Source organism: Schistocerca gregaria, chromosome 2 (assembly GCF_023897955.1).
Source record: "Schistocerca gregaria isolate iqSchGreg1 chromosome 2, iqSchGreg1.2, whole genome shotgun sequence".
Taxonomy (NCBI): domain Eukaryota; kingdom Metazoa; phylum Arthropoda; class Insecta; order Orthoptera; family Acrididae; genus Schistocerca; species Schistocerca gregaria.
In genome coordinates this window covers 919,110,900-919,129,864 of record NC_064921.1, presented here as the reverse complement: position 1 = coordinate 919,129,864, position 18,965 = coordinate 919,110,900, and the positions used below count along the sequence as shown (strand labels likewise).

Here is an 18,965-nt window from a genome sequence, read left to right as displayed (position 1 = left end):
TGAAAAAAGTAAGCAAAATATACAAACTGAGTAGTCCATGCTCAAGATAGGTAACATCAAGGAGAGTGTGAGCTCAGGAGCGCCGTGGTTAGCGTGAGCAGCTATGGAACGAGAGGTCCTTAGTTCAAGTCTTCGCTAGCGTGAAAAGTTTAATTTTTTGTTTTCAGACAATTATTATCTGTCCGTCCGTTGTGTTTTCATCACTTTTTTGGGAGTGATTATCACATCCACAAGAAAACCTAAATCGGGCAAGGTAGAAGAATCTTTTTACCCATTCGCCAAGTGTACAAGTTAGGTGGGTCGACAACATATTCCTATCATGTGACGCACATGCGTCACCAGTGTCGTATGAATATATCAAACGCGTTTTCCTGTGGAGGAATTGGTTGACGTATAACCTTGCGATCAAATGTTTTCGGTTCCCATTGGAGAGGCACGTCCTTTCGTTTACTAATCTCACGGTTTTGCGGTGCGGTCGCAAAACACTGACACTAAACTTATTACAGTGAACAGAGTCGTCAATGGATGAACGGACAGATCATAACTTTGCGATAATAAAGAAAGTAAACTTTTCACTCGAGGGATGACTTAAACCAAGGACCTCTCGTTCCGCAGCTGCTGACACTAACCACAGGACCACGGCGCTCCTGAGCTCACACTATCCTTGATGTTGCCTATCTTGCGGATGGACTACTCAGTTTGTATATTTTGCTTATTTTTTTCATAGTGACACACAACTTCTTCCTGTTTTCTCGATTGATCTGTGTTCAACTTTTCAAGGCCTATCCACTGTGCCAACTTATAACTAAATCGGACGCGGGTGCGATGGGGAGGTTCCCTTGCAAGTTCTTGGGGACTGATGACCTCAGATGTTAAGTCCCATAGTGCTCAGAGCCATTTTTGAACGTTGTATTTCGGAAATTGATAGAGAATTCAGTATTTCGAGCTTCACAGGGACAAGAGTGTGCCGAGAATATTACATTCTAGGCATTTATCTCTCCTGCAGTGGTTGATGATATTCACTTAACGACCGAGGGCAGCAGCGTTGTGTAGAGTTATTAGTGCTAACAGACGAGCAACACTGGGTGAAAAAACGGCAGAAATCGATGTGGGAGTTACGACGAACCTGTCCGTTAGATCAGTATTGCGAAATTTGGCGTTAATTGGCTATGGCAGAAGACGGCCGACGGCCGACGTGAGTATCTTTGCTAACAGCACGATATCATCGGCAGCGCCTCACCTGGGTTCGTGATCATATCGATTGGACTCTAGACGACTGAAGGACCATGGCCCAATTTCAGCTGGGAAGGCGTGATGGTAGGGTTCGATTGTGGCCCAAACCCCACGAAGCCAAGGATCCAAGTTGTCAGCAAGTCACTGTGCAAGCTCCATTGTGGTGTGGGCTGTCATCTGGTAAAACTGAACCAATCATTGACTGGAAATGTCTATGAATGATTGCTTAGAGACCATTTGCAGCCATTCGACGACTGCATGTTCCCAAACAACGAATTTTTGTGGATGACAATGCGCCATGTCACTGGGCCAAAATCATTCGTTCTGGGCAATTCGAGCGGATGATTTGGTCGTCCAGATAGCTCGACATGAACCCCATCGAACTCTTGCGGGAGATTATCGAGAGGTCAGTTTGTGCACAAAATCCTGAACCACCAACATTTCCGTAATTAGCGACGGCTATAGAGGCAAAGTGGCTCATTTTTTCTACTGGGCACTTCCAGTGACTTGTTGAGACCATCGAACATCGAGTTGCTGCATTACGCCTGAAAAAGGAGGTCCGACACGATATTAGGAGGTATTCCATTACTTTTGTCGCCTCAGTGTGCATCGCAGTGTCGTTGGCGTAGAGTGCCATTTCACCGACGACCTGTTCAGGCATATCGATCGTGTAAAGAATGTACACAAGAGGCGCTCCCACCTTGTAGTTCCAAAATGGTTCAAATGACTCTAAGGACTATGGGACTGAACTTCTGAGGTCATCAGTCCCCTAGAACTTAGAACTACTTAAACCTAACTAACGTAAGGACATCACACACATCCATGCCCGAGGCAGGATTCGAACCTGCGACCGTAGCGGTCTCGGGGCTCCAGACTGTAGCGCCTAGAACCGCTCGGCCACTCCGGCCGGCCCCATCTTGTAGTGCTCTTGCCTCCGATGGCCGTGTCTGACTGGGACGAATACTATTTCTTACAAAGAAGCGCCGCTTCGTGAGAAAGGAGTTGATAATCATTATGCACTATGGGCACCGAAGAAAACCTGGTTTCTGAATGAGGTCATCATGACAGACGCGATCAGAACCTTTTTCTATGCATCAGAATACTGATCCTGTTGATTCTCCCTTTGCCCTGGCCAGATAAATATGCTGAGCCAAGGGCAGGGATTGCTGTAGAACGCTCGGTCCGGAAACCAAACTTCTCGGCTGTTAGAATGTTGGTGTCTGAGAGGACTTAGAGGAAGAGGTAAAGATTATGTTCGAGAAGTTTGCTAAGGTCTGTTATTAGGCAGACCGGACGGCAGCTTTCCGAGATGAATAGCTTTTTGTTAGTTTACGGAAGAGTGACAAGCTTCTCAGTTTCCCAAGCCGAGCACTCGCTTGCAACCGGTCACTGTGGCCGAGCGGTTCAAGGCGCTTCAGTCTGGAACCGGGCTGCTGCTACGGTCGCAGGTTCGAATCCTGCCTCGGGAATGGATGTGTGTGATGTCCTTAGGTTAGCTAGGTTTAAGTAGTTCTAAGTCTAGGGGAGTAATGACCTCAGATGTTAAGTCCCATAGCGCTCAGAGCCATTTGAACCATCTGAACTCGCTAGCAAAGGGGTATACCGAAACACCTGCAGTGGTAAAGCACACCTGTTTGGGAGGAAGTAACAGCTCGGTACTAACTCAAGTCTTGCATAAGGTATAACTTAAGCAAAAGCCCAAAAACTATAGTAAGAGGTAGTTATATGATCCTCACCTACAAATCCCTCATCCGCCCGATCCTAACTGACGTCAAAGATACCTGGATCTCCACGTCCATTAAATTCTGCAGATACTACATATGCAGAGTGTTTCACAATTCCTATCACAGGGTTGTAGGGGTTGTAGGGTGGTATTAGTAAAGAAAGTTTTATAATTCTCGAATAATCTAAACTAGCCACAAAACATTATCTGTTTGGAAGCCGGGATGAGAATGGTCATGCGGAAGCTGCTTTAGACTTTCTACGAATAAGAACATGAAGTCAAGGAAGTTTTCATGTTTTGGAGAATCAATTGTGCAAGTGAAAGAAAACAGTAGAAAAAAAGCAGTGTAAAGCAGACAGGTAAAACTATGGAACGCAGATGACTACGTAGCTCTTCTAACCAAATCTAGTCTACTTTTGTTAATCTGACTATGCGAACTGTTTAGAGTACATAAAAATTTTTACAGTAAATAAAAATTAGGACGAAGGTGAGGAAGAGGACTTGAGCAATATACTTAATGAAATGCGAATAATTATATAAAATGAGTACGACGAGGAATAATATTTACCGTTTTACAGCGAAGTCCACGACAGTGATATAGACATGACGTTGCAAGATACTGATTACTGAACTGAACTAGAGGAACATATGATAAAAAGTGTAGTTTCTAATAAACCACTTAGTATCAAAATGAAACACTTGCGTTAAAACTGTCGGTGAACATTTCGCCTATATTATAATTGAGATGTTACAGTAATTCTCACTACAAAAATGCAGCCCCTTTGAAGGATTATTGAGCAGATGCCTATCGCACATGTTTGGAATGATTTAGAACACGTAACTTCTAAGAACAGTGCAGGTTGGGGGGGGGGGGGGCTTCGATAATTAAGTGAAATACGCTGAAAAACACGCGAGCATCTGGTAATGGCATGCGACGTGCGTCACACTTCACAATACTCACTCTGCTAAACTACGATCCCAGCTCTCAGACGTCACAGCAAGCAAGTCTTTCCTAAAGGTTTCTCCCGACGTCTTGGGATGGACATTAAAGCGCTTCGCGAAACCTGAACTCGCTTGTTCATGTAGCAGCTGTTTACATGTTGCACGTAGTACCGTTACCTAACGAAACCAGTCACCTAAAACTGAAACGCGTATGCTGTGCCTAAATGTAAAAGTACAAAATATACAAATAATTAGCAACACCGCTCCATGTGTTTCCGTGGTGTAGTGGTTATCACATCCGCCTAACACGCGGAAGGTCCCCGGTTCGATCCCGGGCGGAAACATAATTTTTAAGCAATGGAAGATAGGTCCTCGTTGGGCAAAGAATTCTTGCTGATCCCAACTCCATTGTAAAAATTACAGTTTCAGTTAGATAGCAAATATATGCGTCCTTTTACTTATTGTCACAAAGCCAAAAATGTCGGATAGTACAACAAACTACGACTGTTTTATGTAATGCTGATAACATGAGAACAGTAAATAGTTGTATGCGAATGGAAAGACATGTTATTTTTGTGTCCGACCTATCATATTAAAAAATTATGTTTTACTAATTCAGTCTGAAAACATGGTACAATCATATATGCACATCGGAGAAACTTCTGATTGCAGTAAATTAATACCTACAGTGTACTTATGGGAGCTGTTATTCATCTGACTGGGAGATTCAGATGCATAGAAATACGAAGTACGTGTGAGTATGATACATAATTGTAACTCGTACGTGTGCTGTATTATCTTTCACAATACAGTGAATGAAGTGTAAACTTTCAGAGATAGCTTCTGAGTGTTTTGGTATAAGGGATCCACGCTGGAGAAGCGTGTAATATTCAGTAGCCAATACGTATCACACTTAACACAGAGTAGTGCAATAACTCTCTGACTAAACACTGTTGGTTGCCGTCGGTTTGGGAACATTTTAACATAACGTCGTTGGGTCGCTTTTCCATTGGATTCAGTGAACCCAGGTACGATCTGTGCGTATCTGCCAACTCTTTGTCGGTAAACCTGTTCAGAGCAGTGCTGTGGATCACTGTTAACGCAGAAATGACTCTGGCGGAAAACGAATCCCCAGACAGAACCGATCAGTGCTGAATGTAAACTTCAGGGCAACGAGTTCAAAAGACATTACTTTTGTCAAGAGAAAGTACAGTGAGCGAATGGAAACAAGACACACATGTCTACCGTCAACATTTGCAGTGTTGTAACTATTTTCAGTGCATTACAGTTATAAAGCTATCTGGGGCAAGAAACAAACCCCAATGCAATAACTTGGTAACCAGCCGCGGGAGCCTGTCCTATTCTTGTATCAAAATATTCAGAAGGTGTCCCTCAACAACCTCTGCAAAGTTTGTTGGTTAACCTTGTATAAATCGAGATGACAGAAGTCATGGGATAGTAAATACGCACATATACAAATGGCAGTGGTACCGCGTACACAAAGCGTAAAAGGGCAGTGCATTCGTACTCAGCTAAGTCGTGTGTGGTTTTACATCATGGTTATGGTCGCATGACGGGTATTAGCAGACTCTGAACGCGAAATGCTAGTTGCAGTTAGACGCATAGGATGTTCCATTTCGGAAATCCTTTGGGAATTCGATATTCCGAGATCTACAGTGTCAAGAGTGTGCGAGACTACCACATTTCAGGCATAACCTCTCACAATGGACAACGACCGAGAACAGCGACGTTTGCATAGAGTTTTCAGTGCTAACAGACAAGCAACACTGCTTGAGATAACAGCAGAAATCAATGAAGGAGGTACGGCTAATTTATCCTGTAGGATAGTGCGGCGAAATTTGGCACGAGATCGCCTGCAGGCCTCTTCTGGGCTCGAGATCATGTCGAAGTCATGGAACCAAGTTGTCAACAAGGCACTGTGCAAGCTGGTCATGGCTCCATAATGGTGTGGGCTCTGCCTACGTGGAATGGACTGGGTCCTCTGGTAGTGTTCGGCTACTTAGAGACCATTTCCAGCCATTCATGGACTTCATGTTCCCAACACCGATGGAAATTTTATGGATGACAATATAACACGTCACAGGGCCAGAACTGTTGGCTACTGGTTTTAAGAACATTGTGGAGAATTCCTGCGAATGATTTAGCTACCCACATCGTCCGGCATGAATTCCATCGAACATTTACGGGGCATAATCGAGGGTTCAAATCGTGCACAACATCCGGTAGCGCAACACTTTCGCAATTATGGACGGCTATTGAGGCAGCATGGCTCAATATTTATGCAGTGGACTTCCGACTTGTTGAGTCTATATTCCGTCGAGTTGTTGCACTACGCCGGGCAAAATGAGATCCGATACGATACTGGGAGGTATCCCATGGCTTTCGTTAACGAAGCGTACGTCATTGACAGCCGGAAGTTGTAAAAGCACATATGCGATAGCTGACACTATACTGAGAAGCTTACTATCTTACGCATTAGTTCATATTTCAGTTACTCACCTCACTATTGAAGTCGCTCTGAAATATGAAATTCTTGTATTTTTGTTACTGGACGAAATTCAACTACAGCTGACGAAAGACTCCTTACCTATTTAAGAATGTTACGAGAGTCAGTAGTTTTTCAGTATTAACATAATATCGGGTGACCACTGTTCTCATTTACCATTATTTTTGTTACCTGGCCGTTGCTACATATGAAAGCGGGAATTCAGTCGCAGGTGGAGGAAAAAGAGCGCATATTTTTTATTTATTTTCTGTATATAAGTAATTATTAATGCGTGATGTGCTCGAAATAGCTACTACTTTTGTTTTATCCGCATCCACAGATGGCCGCTGGCTCTGACAACTATTAATTTTCATGTTGGTTCTTGAATAGGAGTATTATAGCCAAATGAAACGGAAGCCGGCCGGGATGAAATGCTCGAAATGCTCACAAAGACACGGCGCTCACAAAAAATTGTTCCGTCAAGAGGATAATTTTAGAAATGATTTTTTTTTGTGACCGCCCATAGCTGCAGCTTCGCGTGTTCTTCCGCATCTGGGGCAAGCCGAGAAACTCGGGCTTTAGAAGAGCACCGAAGCTCTGTGATTTCCTTTCCTGGGGGCCGCGAACGTGGCGCTGCCGCGAGCCCTACAATTATATCAACCGATCGACCGACCAGCGGAATCAAGGGAGAATGGGCAGGCATGAAGTGGAAGCGTTTAGGCGTTCGGGTGGCTGAGTAGATGTTTCAGGGTGTTTCGAACCCTCTGATACGTAACGAATACAAGGCGGAATAACAGGAAGCCATACAACGATGTTAACCATTGCGCAATCAGAGAACTCAAGTTGTTTATCCAAGACGACGCTGTTAACGTGATGAGTTGTGAATTTTTGGCGGTTTTGGGGTGTCATATTTTGGATTGCACGTCTGTGGATAGACAAAGGGGTTACTTAGAATACTGTTACAACATTCCAGTCCTGGTAACGTGGAAATGATATAGTTTTGCTTCATTTGTCTTAAATGTCGATATTTGCCGTATTTTTTTCCTTTATGAATTATGAGTAAGATTAATTATGTTGTTTGTAGCTAGGTCTTGTGGTAGCGGAATTAATGCTGAACATCCTGCATCGATTCTGGTATTTGACGGGAGAAGCAATTACAAGTTGGTTTCCTAACGATAGTAACTTCCCAGTGTCAGTTGTGAGCTACATTTTAACAAGGTAGCAGGCGAGTGTTTCAGTAGTCAAAACACTGAACTATTACACAGAGTTTTTGTAGATTTTCATGATTTAAGTTCTGTATAGCTTTCCTAAACGATTATATGGGAATTAAAGGATGGTTCTTATTAAAAGGGCGAATTACGGCTCTCATTTGCTACAGTTTTTTAAAAATAAAGTAAGTAATTTATTTAGAACTACTGGTCAGTTTAGGAGTTTTGAAGTGCAAAGTGTACTTATTCTAACGAAATAGCCTGCTAAAACATTTGGAGGTACTGGGGTGCCCACACAGAAGAGCTCATGCCAACTTCCTCCAACAGACTGCTGCTTTCTGTAGTAATGGTTGTCTTTGGGACTCAAAAGAAAAGGATTTCTCTTGAGACAATCTAAACAGAAAGATATAGGGGCAAAGTGTCTTCCGATATGAGGATAATTTGAGGCAGACGCAATGACGCTGACTTTAAGAGTATTTGACTACATACTGCCAGCCGGAGTGGTCGAGCGGTTCTAGGCGCTACAGTCTGGAACCGCGAGGCCGCTACTGTCGCAGGTTCGAATCCTGCCTCGGGCATGGATGCGTGTGATGTCCACAGGTTAGTTAGGCTTAAGAAGTTCTAGGGGACTGGTGACCTCAGAAGCTGAGTTCCATAGTGCTCAGAGCCATTTGAACCATTTGACTACATACTAACGTTTGATAACCATCAGGTTTTCCTAGAGAGTAAACTTCTATGATCTCAGTTTTCAGAACATTGACAGTGAAGGTCGGCCAGACATAAACCCAAGCCTCCTCCGCCATGTGCGTGTCGTTTATGTGAGGAGAACGATGCCAGTTCATGGTGATGGGTCTGATCTGCAGATCGTGCATTTCTGCCTCGACGGACCACGGAGTTCTTTTGTTCACCGTTTACTGTCCTTTAACTTTTGTACTACAGACGAGCGAAGCTGGAATTTTTTTTTCACAGGACTAATTGCTATTTAAAATTGAGCAGAGGTAGTAGGTCTTGTGTACAAAGCTGTTGCAGCTGCCGCATCACAGTCTGTGCAGGGGTATGTCAGTGAAATAGAACGAAATTTGACGAATGTATTGGCTCTAGAGTCATATGTTGATTCCCTTTTGGCTTGCACGTGCAGATATTAGTGAACCACGGAATTATTTTATGAGAGTGAGGGCGCTTCGGTCGGCTTATCGTGAGTGTTTATGCCGATATTTCAAGAGGACATGCTGAACCACCTGATAGTATATGTACAACTGTCTAGCAATCATTCACAGCTCGAAGCACTTTCCTTAGAAACTTCTGTACTTGTTCACTATAAGCCAACGCAAGTTTCTGATAACGGTCGCGGAAGGCAAAAAAAAAATGACAATGAAGGTCGTTATAAACATACACAACCACACAAAAACACACACACACACACACACACACACACACACACACACACATATATATATATATATATATATATATATTCGTACCTTTGGATATCGTATAAATGCGGTTTGCCCTATGTCTTCCAGCGAGGCCACAGGATGCTTGCCTTAACCCTTCCCCACAACGGACTTGGAAAGTTCGTAGATGTGGGTGATGGTCGTGTTTCACTTTCCAGAGCATTCCGAAGCATGGAAGGCAGAACTAGGAACGTCATATTTTTTGTATTCGTGGAGAGGAACGTGGCCAATGAGATGCAAAATAGCGTTTACGTCACAAGCAGCACACTGGAGAAGCCGTATCGGGTTACGCCGTTTATAGGTGAATTTGGTGACTTTCACATTGTTGCTTTTTATGTATATATGCTGTTTCAATGTACCTGCACATAAAGAATTCTCGAAACCCCGTCGTCTATGGTACGACTTGTTACAGTAAAACGAGGAGAAATGCCATATTCGTTGGTAAAACGCTTTTCGTATTGGGTGCTTGTAGCAGTATAACTATGAAAGTATGCCGGTTCAAGGCACTGGCGCATTGACAATTTATTAAAACTAGTATCTGTCTAATTAAACATCGGTTAATGACATAAAGCCTTGAAAACATGGTAAGATGAGACTTAGTGATATATGTTAACTGTAGTATCGTGAATAGAAGTGTGGATTGCAATGTAAAAGGTTGCACGTTCGCGTTATGATTTCGGCGCACTTTATTTTTTTTTTCATTCGGTTCAATGTTTTCTAAAGGATTCTGAGACTTTCGTATCACTTTAATAAAAAAATTTTCTGCAGTATTTGACGCAATCTTGGCATCTTAAATATGTAAACATTCTATGGGGTGAGTTTTTTCGATTGTCTCTACGTGTCAAGGAATATGAACCAGTGTAGTGCAAGATCGTTGTATATTACTGCCTGATTTGCTCGGGATTCAGTATTAATTTAGTTGTTTATTCATTCAAAAATCTTTCTATGATGTTACATCATTCGCTTATAAACATTTTGTATGACAGTACACACACACACACACACACACACACACACACACAAGAAGTACTGAAATTTTAACCATAATACTGCAGTAAATAAATGATTTTTTGCTTGATCTGCAAAAGAGCGCACACTACTTCCAGTAGAAAGTTTTTCCTTTGTTTCAAACCTCATGTATTTCACATAGTCTATAAATTCTGCTAGTTAGTATTGCATCGATCTAATAAGAACGCCGTCAGAGTTTGACCAAAAAGTCATGACGATGAAATAATTTTTATATTATGTAGAAAACTACTGTATTTGGTATCGCTCTGTTAGTAACGGTATTTTTTCAAGCTAATGTTCTTACTCACTGAGCTCGGAACTTCTCTTGTCGCCTTGCCATTTTCCAGGATATTGAAGTTTTTATTGTGTACACTACAGACAGAACAACATGGATAGTATATGAACAAAGGAGCAAATTTGAATTTTAATTGCGCTAACGTGGCAATTTTATTGACGTTCATTTTCATGATCAAACTGAGCTCCGAAAGTTTATATCGATGATGTTTCGTGGAATGTTTCGCACGCTTGATGGCCCAGCATTGAAATCTGCAGCAATTTGCGGAGTAGTTCACTTCTGTTCCGTTGAGCGAATCTCTCTAGTGGTCGTTGGTCCCGTTCTTGCAGGATCTTTTTCCGGCCGCAACGATGTCAGAGATCTGACGTTTTACCGGATTCCTAATATTCACGGTACACTCGTGAAATGGTCGTACTTCATCGCTACCTCGGAATGGCTTTGTCCCTAGGCCGTGTGCCGACTGTAACACTGCGCTCAAACTCACTTAAATATTGATAACCTGCCAGTCTAGCAGCAGTAACCAATCTAACCACTGCGCCAGACACTTGTTGCCTTATGTAGGCGTTGCCGACCTCAGCGTGTTCTGCCTGTTTACATATCACTGTATTTGAATACTCACGCGTATATCAGTTTCACTGACTCAAAAATGCTTTAAATGGCTTTAAGCACTATGCGAGTTAACATCCGAGGCCATCAGTCCCCTAGACTTAGAACTACTTAAACCTAACAAACCTAAGGCCGGCCGGATTAGCCGAGTGGTTCTAGGCGCTACAATCTAGAGTCGCGCGACCGCTACAGTCGCAGGTTCGAATCCTGCCTCGGGCAGGGATGTGTGTGATGTCCTTAGGTTGGTTAGGTTTAAGTAGTTCTAAGTTCTAGGGCACTGATGACCTCAGCAGTTAAGTCCCATAGTGCTCAGAGCCATTTGAACCATTTTCTTTGACATCACACACATCTATACCCGAGGCAGGATTCGAACCTGCGACCGTAGCAGTACCGTGGTTCCGGACTGAAGCGCCTAGAACCGCTCGTCCACAGCGGCCGGCAGTTTCATTGGCGCTTCAGAGTATTATTACTATTACTTTCGCGCTTGTTATTCAGTTGTTTTTTTATTTTTCTGTTCTCACTGTGTAATCTGTGAAACTACGAATGTACTCTATATATTTACTCCTTTCAAAGAAACGAAGCGAGAGCAAACTGCCAATGGAACATTCCTGTTAACTCCACAGATTCGTTTTATATGTCATAAGTACATTGTCCCATATAACACTTTCACTTAAAATATTTACTGTCGTTAGGTTTTGAACTCAGAAATCTTTGTAAGAAGATCTAATGCTCTGCCAACTTACCCACGGAAGCAACATATAAGGAATACTGACAGTTTTGCATCTGCTGCGCTCCGTAGTTGTGTTGTTACTTTTATTTAACATTACGCCCATTCCCGAGTGTCTAACATCTGGAGGTTTGGGTGTGAGCGTGCACGAACCACGATGAAAACCACGTCTGGCGTGCATCGCGTCGTGGAAAAGCATCCCGTGTGAGGGCGCTTTCGACAGCTCTGGCTGACCGAGTTTTGCGCGGAAATCTGGAGTACAGCGATCACTCTCGGGTGGTGTGGGAGTGTTAATGAGGAGTTGTCTATGGGCCGAAGCGGAATGTGCTCGTCGACCCTGTAGGAAAGAAATCGGCCGGTGGCGGGACGCGCGGCAGAGCGGCAAACGGACGCCGCAGGTGGACGCGCTGCTCTTACGTAACGGCCTTGCTGGCTGGCTGCCAGCTAGCGTTACCCAACATCCAATAACCCGCCTTCAGTTACCCGACTGATCGCTTTCTTCCGCCACAACCCGAGCCGATCGGATCCGATGCGCGCCCGCCGGACCGGACCGCGCCGGGACGAGGAGGCGCAGGGCGCGACGCAAGTCCCCTCCACCACACACCAACCGCCCCAGCAGCGCCCAGTCTCACGCTCCGCTACCTGCCGGTAACCCGAGCTCCAGCCCAGTGCGTGGCGCGCCGCTGTCGTAAACGGCCGTCCTCGCTCGCGTACGGGGATGACCTTTACACGGTAGTTACAAACTCCATGACCATTTCGATATATAGGCACTCATAAATGGCCGAGAATAATGCAACAAATTATACAGTCTGCGAAAAACAAAATCTCAAGGTTGGCCGAGAATAACGCAACAAATGATATAGTCTGCGAAAAACAAACTCTCATAGTAGTCCAATTCTGACCAATATCCCTAACTTCCGTATGCTGCAGAATCAAGGTTGGCCGAGAATAACGCAACAAATGATATAGTCTGCGAAAAACAAACTCTCATAGTAGTCCAATTCTGACCAATATCCCTAACTTCCGTATGCTGCAGAATCCTTGAACATATTCTCAGTGTGAATGTAATAAACTTGAGTCACAATTGCAGCACTTCGAGAAAGATGATACCTGTTGTGTACATAGTTCCGCGTAGTCAGCGCGTACACAACTTTCCCACTAGAGTGCTCCCCGCTAAGCACAACAGCGCAGCCGCAGCTCTCGTCCGTCTCCGCACTACGAGATGGCGTTACCTTAGAGACGGACCAAATTCTGCTTCCGCCGATCCGCATATTAATATGTAACGCAGCCATTGAGATTACTGCTAACGTAGAACCTTTTCGCAGTGAACGCGCGAGGTACAGACCTGCGATCAGTCAGTCTGCATTTGTCTGTACCAGTCTGCATTAGTCTATACCAGTTTATAGTCAAGTTTCAGTCTGCGCCTAATAGGATTACCATATTCCTGTACATAGCCATGAAGATAAATGAATAGACACTTTGTCAAGTATCAAAGATATGTGAGAATAAGATTAACGTACCAAGACCAAAGGAACTTCAGATTGTCAATTGTAAACAATATCCAGAATCAAGTTACGTAATGTCTATGCTTTTTATTATTTTAATAGATGTGTGTGAAAATTAACCAAGTTGTGTTCAAAGTTGGACACCGTCAATCTGCTAATCTAAGCGTGCAAGTGGCATTTCTATCGTCTGACCTAACGGCAGAAGATAAACACGCCACGATAAGACCACGAGACACATTGCTGACACTCGCCTACTTCGTTAGAGCGACAAGTCAAATAATCTGATGGTGTGTGTACCGAAGGTCTTACAGTACGCACACAACATTACCACTGACAGTTTTCTCAGCGAAGAAGAAGGGTCGACAGAGTGTCTGTTAGACACAGCACACGACACGATGACATTCTCGGAATAGCAGACGTGGATTCTCTGTCCTCCACATATGTGTCTTGTGTCGGTCGAACTTTTCCGAAAGACGAACCGTGGCTTCGTCACTGGAGATTAGTTTTCTCTCGAAGTCTTCATTTTCGGGACGGTTCGGCTTATCAGTGCAGAATTGCAGAGTGAGCAGTTTCTCGTGTCATTGCTCTTGGCTTGCAGTAACTTCATTTGTACGGCTTCCCTAGTAATAGATTACGAAGGACTTACCACGCTATCGGCTGAGAGATGTTCATTTCTGCATTAGCTCCATAGGTAGACTTTGTGCGATTCGCCACGTAAATCCCCTAACACTGTCCGCTGTCTGTTCTGACATACGGTTGGCCAGAATATTTTGCATCGCACGAACAACAATCCTCGTCGAATTTCTTGTAACAGTTCAGTATGTTGTTGTAAACTGGTGGTGTCTTCTGCAACTAGCCACGGAAAGGTCTTTGCACATTCACTAGCAATTGGCAACAAACAAAGTCCTGCATACAAAATGCTTTCTCCTCCTTTGCCATTATCAGAATCTACGGCCAATGGTGAGCTTCTCGGCGCTTAATCACAAGAAGTTACCGGCAGCTTGTAAAAATTAAAAAAAAAATTAAGCTTGTCTGTCAAGTAATCTATCATTCGTTAAGTTATATGAGGCCATTTATGGAATTCTTGCCAATTTCTAAATGTGTTTCATCGGCTTTATAATCACACTGCATGTTTTGTGAATGATGTACGTATAACACACATTAATAAGCTATTGCGTACAAAGTATTTATGGGTAGTCTCTTTATATGAGTGTCACAAATGCTCGTAGTTATGTACGATGTAAGGATACCAGTCATGAGAATGTTAGTGCCGTCCGCTATGGCCGAGCGATTCTAGGCGCTTCAGTCTGGAACCGCGTGACCTCTACGGTCGCAGGTTCGAATCTTGCCTCGGGCATCGATGTGTGTGATGTCGTTAGGTTTAAGTAGTTCTGAGGTCTAGGGCACTGATGACCTCAGATGTTAAGTCCCATAGCGCTCAGAGCAATTCGAACCATTTTTGATAAATGTGCGTGAAAAGGACGTGCACGGAATCGCGTTTTGGAGGGGAAGGGGTATCGCGGTGCTCAGTTCCCATTTGAGCAAGGATCTTGGGGAGAAGAGTTGTTGGTTTTGCCCGAAACAGCGGCCGTTTGTGTAGCCATATGTCTTACTGTAGCTATGTTTGAGTATATTAATCAGATTTGAACGACGAGCCGGAGCTGTCGTCCTAGCAAACTGTACGAATCGGTTACTTCCTTCTGCAAAAGACTATATTTGGGCTGAATTTAATGCTCAGCTGCGGGCACCATTTGTATGTGCACCATTCGGATTTTACGTGCAAAACAGTAATCCTTAAATAACACCAGACTGGAGCGAGACCCATGGTTCAAATTTGGTCCACTGGTGTCTTAGACCTTTGGTCTAAGATAAGTTTTAACCATTTGAAAAAATAGTATTTTAAACTTATACGAATCAGTTGAAGGTAGTCAGACGGATGAAGTCATTTTTTTTTTAATCCAGTAATTTTTGTCTGTTATTGAGATGCGGTGGTTTAAAGTTGAGCTAAATGTAACACCTAAAATTCGTTCTTACGTGAATTGAATGCGCGGAAATTGTTTAAAACGAATCAAATAAACTTGCGATAAAACTGAAAACCTTTTTAAAGAATCTAGCTTCATTCGGATTTTATGTGCAAATATATGTTTTTTGTCATATTTTTTAAGCACGCCACTTCTGTGTTTCAAACTTGTGCTAATCGGTTCACATATTTTAAGAAGGCAGACAAATACACGTAATTAATGGCCGTCGTGTCGTCTTGTGAAAGCTTTATCCGTTGCCACGATATAAGCAAGTTGGTTCTAAAGGTACTAAAAAAACCATACCTGATCAGTCGTCGCCCAAATCAACAAAAGTCGACATCGGATGCCAAGATATGGCGGTCTATTGTCAAAATTATGGAAGAGTAAAAGTTGGGAACTGGAATGAAAAATGCTACTACTGTAGCACAAGGAAGGCGAATGTGTCCTACGCACCTTAAATCAAGACATCTTCGCGTTTTTCCGCGACTTAACCCTAAACTAGCGCAGTGAACTTTCTTAAATCCACCTACGTTACACTTGTGATGAGAGTTGTACGAACAGACACAAATTTAAGTGCTTTTGCGTGGGATGGATCTACAACAGGAAGTACCCGAGAGTGGAGATGCATCTGTAATAGGGAGTATCCTAGAGTGGTGATGCATGCCTCCTAAACTTTAATGACACGCTGTGTCGTGTTGCACTGCACGACAAACGCCATGTTGAATAACATCATAGCATGTGTCATGTTATACGACATGACATCGTATATCACGTTATAGTACTTTCAACATTGCAGTCCACTCAACAATAGGGATAATCTAATATATAAGAAACTTTCAGCCTCGATTGCGGTAATGATACCAACCCTTACCTAGGTTTCAGCACAAGTAATTGAGCTTTCTTCAGAAGATAAACCTGATTGTATAATATGTATACGAGGGCATGGTCTAGAAATACAACTAAACAGCCTGAATAAGCGTAGTAACATTTTATAAATGCAGTACATAGGTACTAAGTCACCACCAAGACTTGACTTAAGCTCTGGCGAGCGTCTCGTCCCCATGGACACCGTGCGGTGGGCCTCGGGAGCTCGTGTCTTGGTGGTGACTTAGTACCTATGTACTGCATTTTTTGTGCTACGACAGCAACATTTTCATTCTGGTATCTTTATATTCGTCTTTTGAAGAGCTTTCGAATGGCATTAAAAACAGTACATAGTTCTACGCAGATGAACTATTCGTGATTCACTATCTCGGGTGATGCATACAATAAAATTAACTGCCCCTTTGCCTGCTATCATTTGCCTTAAACCTCGTTTTGTTATCTTGAAATTATCATAAAATAGTAAAGGTGCAAGGTATAGGTGATTAACACTGCATACTTAATGTAATGGTAGAAGAGCCGTTTTTCACTGAGGGACCTTTTTTCCTTCTGTTATAAGGATTTGTTTCCTGTAAAGATGTGTGAGGATGTAGAATGTCCAGCATACTGCTGTGCGTTTTAATAGTGACGGTGGGAAATGAAACAGACACTCGCTCACTATCTGTTTCTGTTGAATTTTGGTTATAGGAGTAGTAGAGAGATATTCACACGCCTCATAGTGGGATGAAAAAATTCTGAATATCTTCGTCCTTTGCTTATACTACCAATATAGTGCTTGTCTTTCGTCACCGGGATGTAAACTAAGTCAACCATGTCACAAAAATATGATAGTCGTTTTTCGATTGATTAAGGATGATTTCTTCTCTTGTCGATTTTTCTTGTTTGTTCTTTTAATTTGTATTAGGTCAGTAGGAAGTTTCTTCGTGAAGTTTATCCATCTACTAACACAGTCCCTTTCTGATGTATGGAGGAATCACGAATAACAAAAACCAAACTAAATCGCTTCTTCAAAAGTAAAATCGTCATGAGAACTATAATCATTCTTGAAAACAGAAAAAGTTTTGCAGCTAAGTTCTTGATGAGCTGCTAAGTCATTTCCTGTCGTTTCACTACTTCGTTGTCTAAAATTGAACCTGTCTCGTGAGGCAAAAGTAAAACGAGAATAAATAAATGGAAATAGAGTTAAAGTGGTGGTGGTGGTTAGTGTTTAACGTCCCGTCGACAACGAGGTCATTAGAAACGGAGCGCAAGCTCGGGTTAGAGAAGGATTGGGAAGGAAATCGGCTGTGCCCTTTCAAAGGAACCATCCCAGCATTTGCCTGAAGCGATTTTGGGAAATCACGGAAAACCTAAATCAGGATGGCCGGAGACGGGATTGAACCGTCGTCCTCCAGAATGCGAGTCCAGTGTGCTAACCACTGCGCCACCTCGCTCGGTAAAGAGCGAACAGTATAAGAAACTAAACTGGTACCGCTAATCAATGCTCGGTATGTTCAAACGTTGACTACCGGCCACGGAAACCTTGCCGTTTCTTAGAACGCTGGCGTTTTGTATGGTTTTTCGATATTTGTTAAGAAGTTTGTCCAATGTACAAAATTTCGTATTAGAAGCGGGAGAAATCGTTTCTCTTCAGATGGATTTTGGCTGCCTATCGCGTAAGAAATGAGAATGAGTTTCATCTTCACTGTTCCGACACGACCTCGAAGTCATCTGGTGCGTCTGGTACTATACCATGGACATGGCCAATTGAGAAGCTACTCGACCGATTACTGGCGGTTGCAAGATGAAGAAACCCGACATCATCCGGGAGAGTGGTACGCCGACCACATTTCCGTTTACACCACATCCGACGACGCCATTGACAGAGGATGCTGGCCGATGGGGATCGATTAACCCGTCTGGGGCTAGAACGCGGAACTACATTGTTTTTGGATTATGTGATTGGATTGAGTCTCGTATTGACTTCCCAGTGTTGGTTTTGTAAACATATTGTGAAACCTGCACCACAAAGTTGACACTCTCACGTAGAAATACATAAAATAAAAGCAGTAACCGTTCTCGCTGGAGAATGTCCGCTATCTCATTGGCGTGTAGCGCCGTCCTGTTAAGAACCACCAGCTGTTGTCCAGTTCCGAATTTGGACTTGATAATGACAAACAAAGGAGGCGACATGTGTGTCGTCGACGTGGCAATTAGCACAGTTCGTAGAAAGCGCTAAATGAATGTTGTGTAGTTTTTCTTTCGTTGCTATCGTGTCCGTGGTCACATCGTACCAAGCAGATCTAGCATATGTTGTGGACAGTAGAGGGTGATGACGTCTACGCAAATTTTAATCCAGTTCTTGATTGTAAAAATTCAGAGTAACGCGGCCGTAACACTGAATAAAATACTATCGGTATTCCAGCCGCGTGAAGTGGTTAAAATTTCATGGGCTTTCGACCATGTACTCCTTCGCCATTATCAAGTAGAATGAGTGCTGATGGGCTGCTGGTACGTCCTTATGCACTCTAGCTACCGGCTGCGATGTCACTAGTGTCCATGGTGTCACCATATATGAGCATAAGTTGACTCTGCGTTCGGTGCACCCGCACAGACCCCGCGATCCCTGGATTCCACGCCGCGCTGAGCTGTGGGCGGTCTTCTCTATTAAAGGCGTTGTCCATGATTTTTATTTCAATAGATTTTTTGATTATACTGTTCCAGTGCAGCAACGATAGAGGTATCTCCAAAGTTGGTCCGGTGATCGTTTTTAGTGCATGCGCGGAGCGAATTTCTCGCGGTAGCGTAGGCTACAAAACCTGTCACACTCCTCCCTACATTGTACTTCAGTGTGAACTGTTCGTATGATCTAGGAT

At 43.3% G+C, this 18,965-nt stretch overlaps 1 protein-coding gene and 1 non-coding gene across 2 annotated transcripts in view; one reads left to right on the top strand and one right to left on the bottom strand.

Moving 5' to 3' along the window:
• LOC126335350 (protein lozenge-like) overlaps positions 1–18,965 on the bottom strand; it is a gene marked incomplete at its 3' end in the record, with an annotated part of 654,398 nt that overhangs the window by 304,136 nt on the left and 331,297 nt on the right. The window lies entirely within an intron of this gene.
• Trnav-aac (transfer RNA valine (anticodon AAC)) lies at positions 4,170–4,242 on the top strand. Its single transcript has one exon. It is a non-coding gene; the product is annotated as a tRNA-Val (tRNA).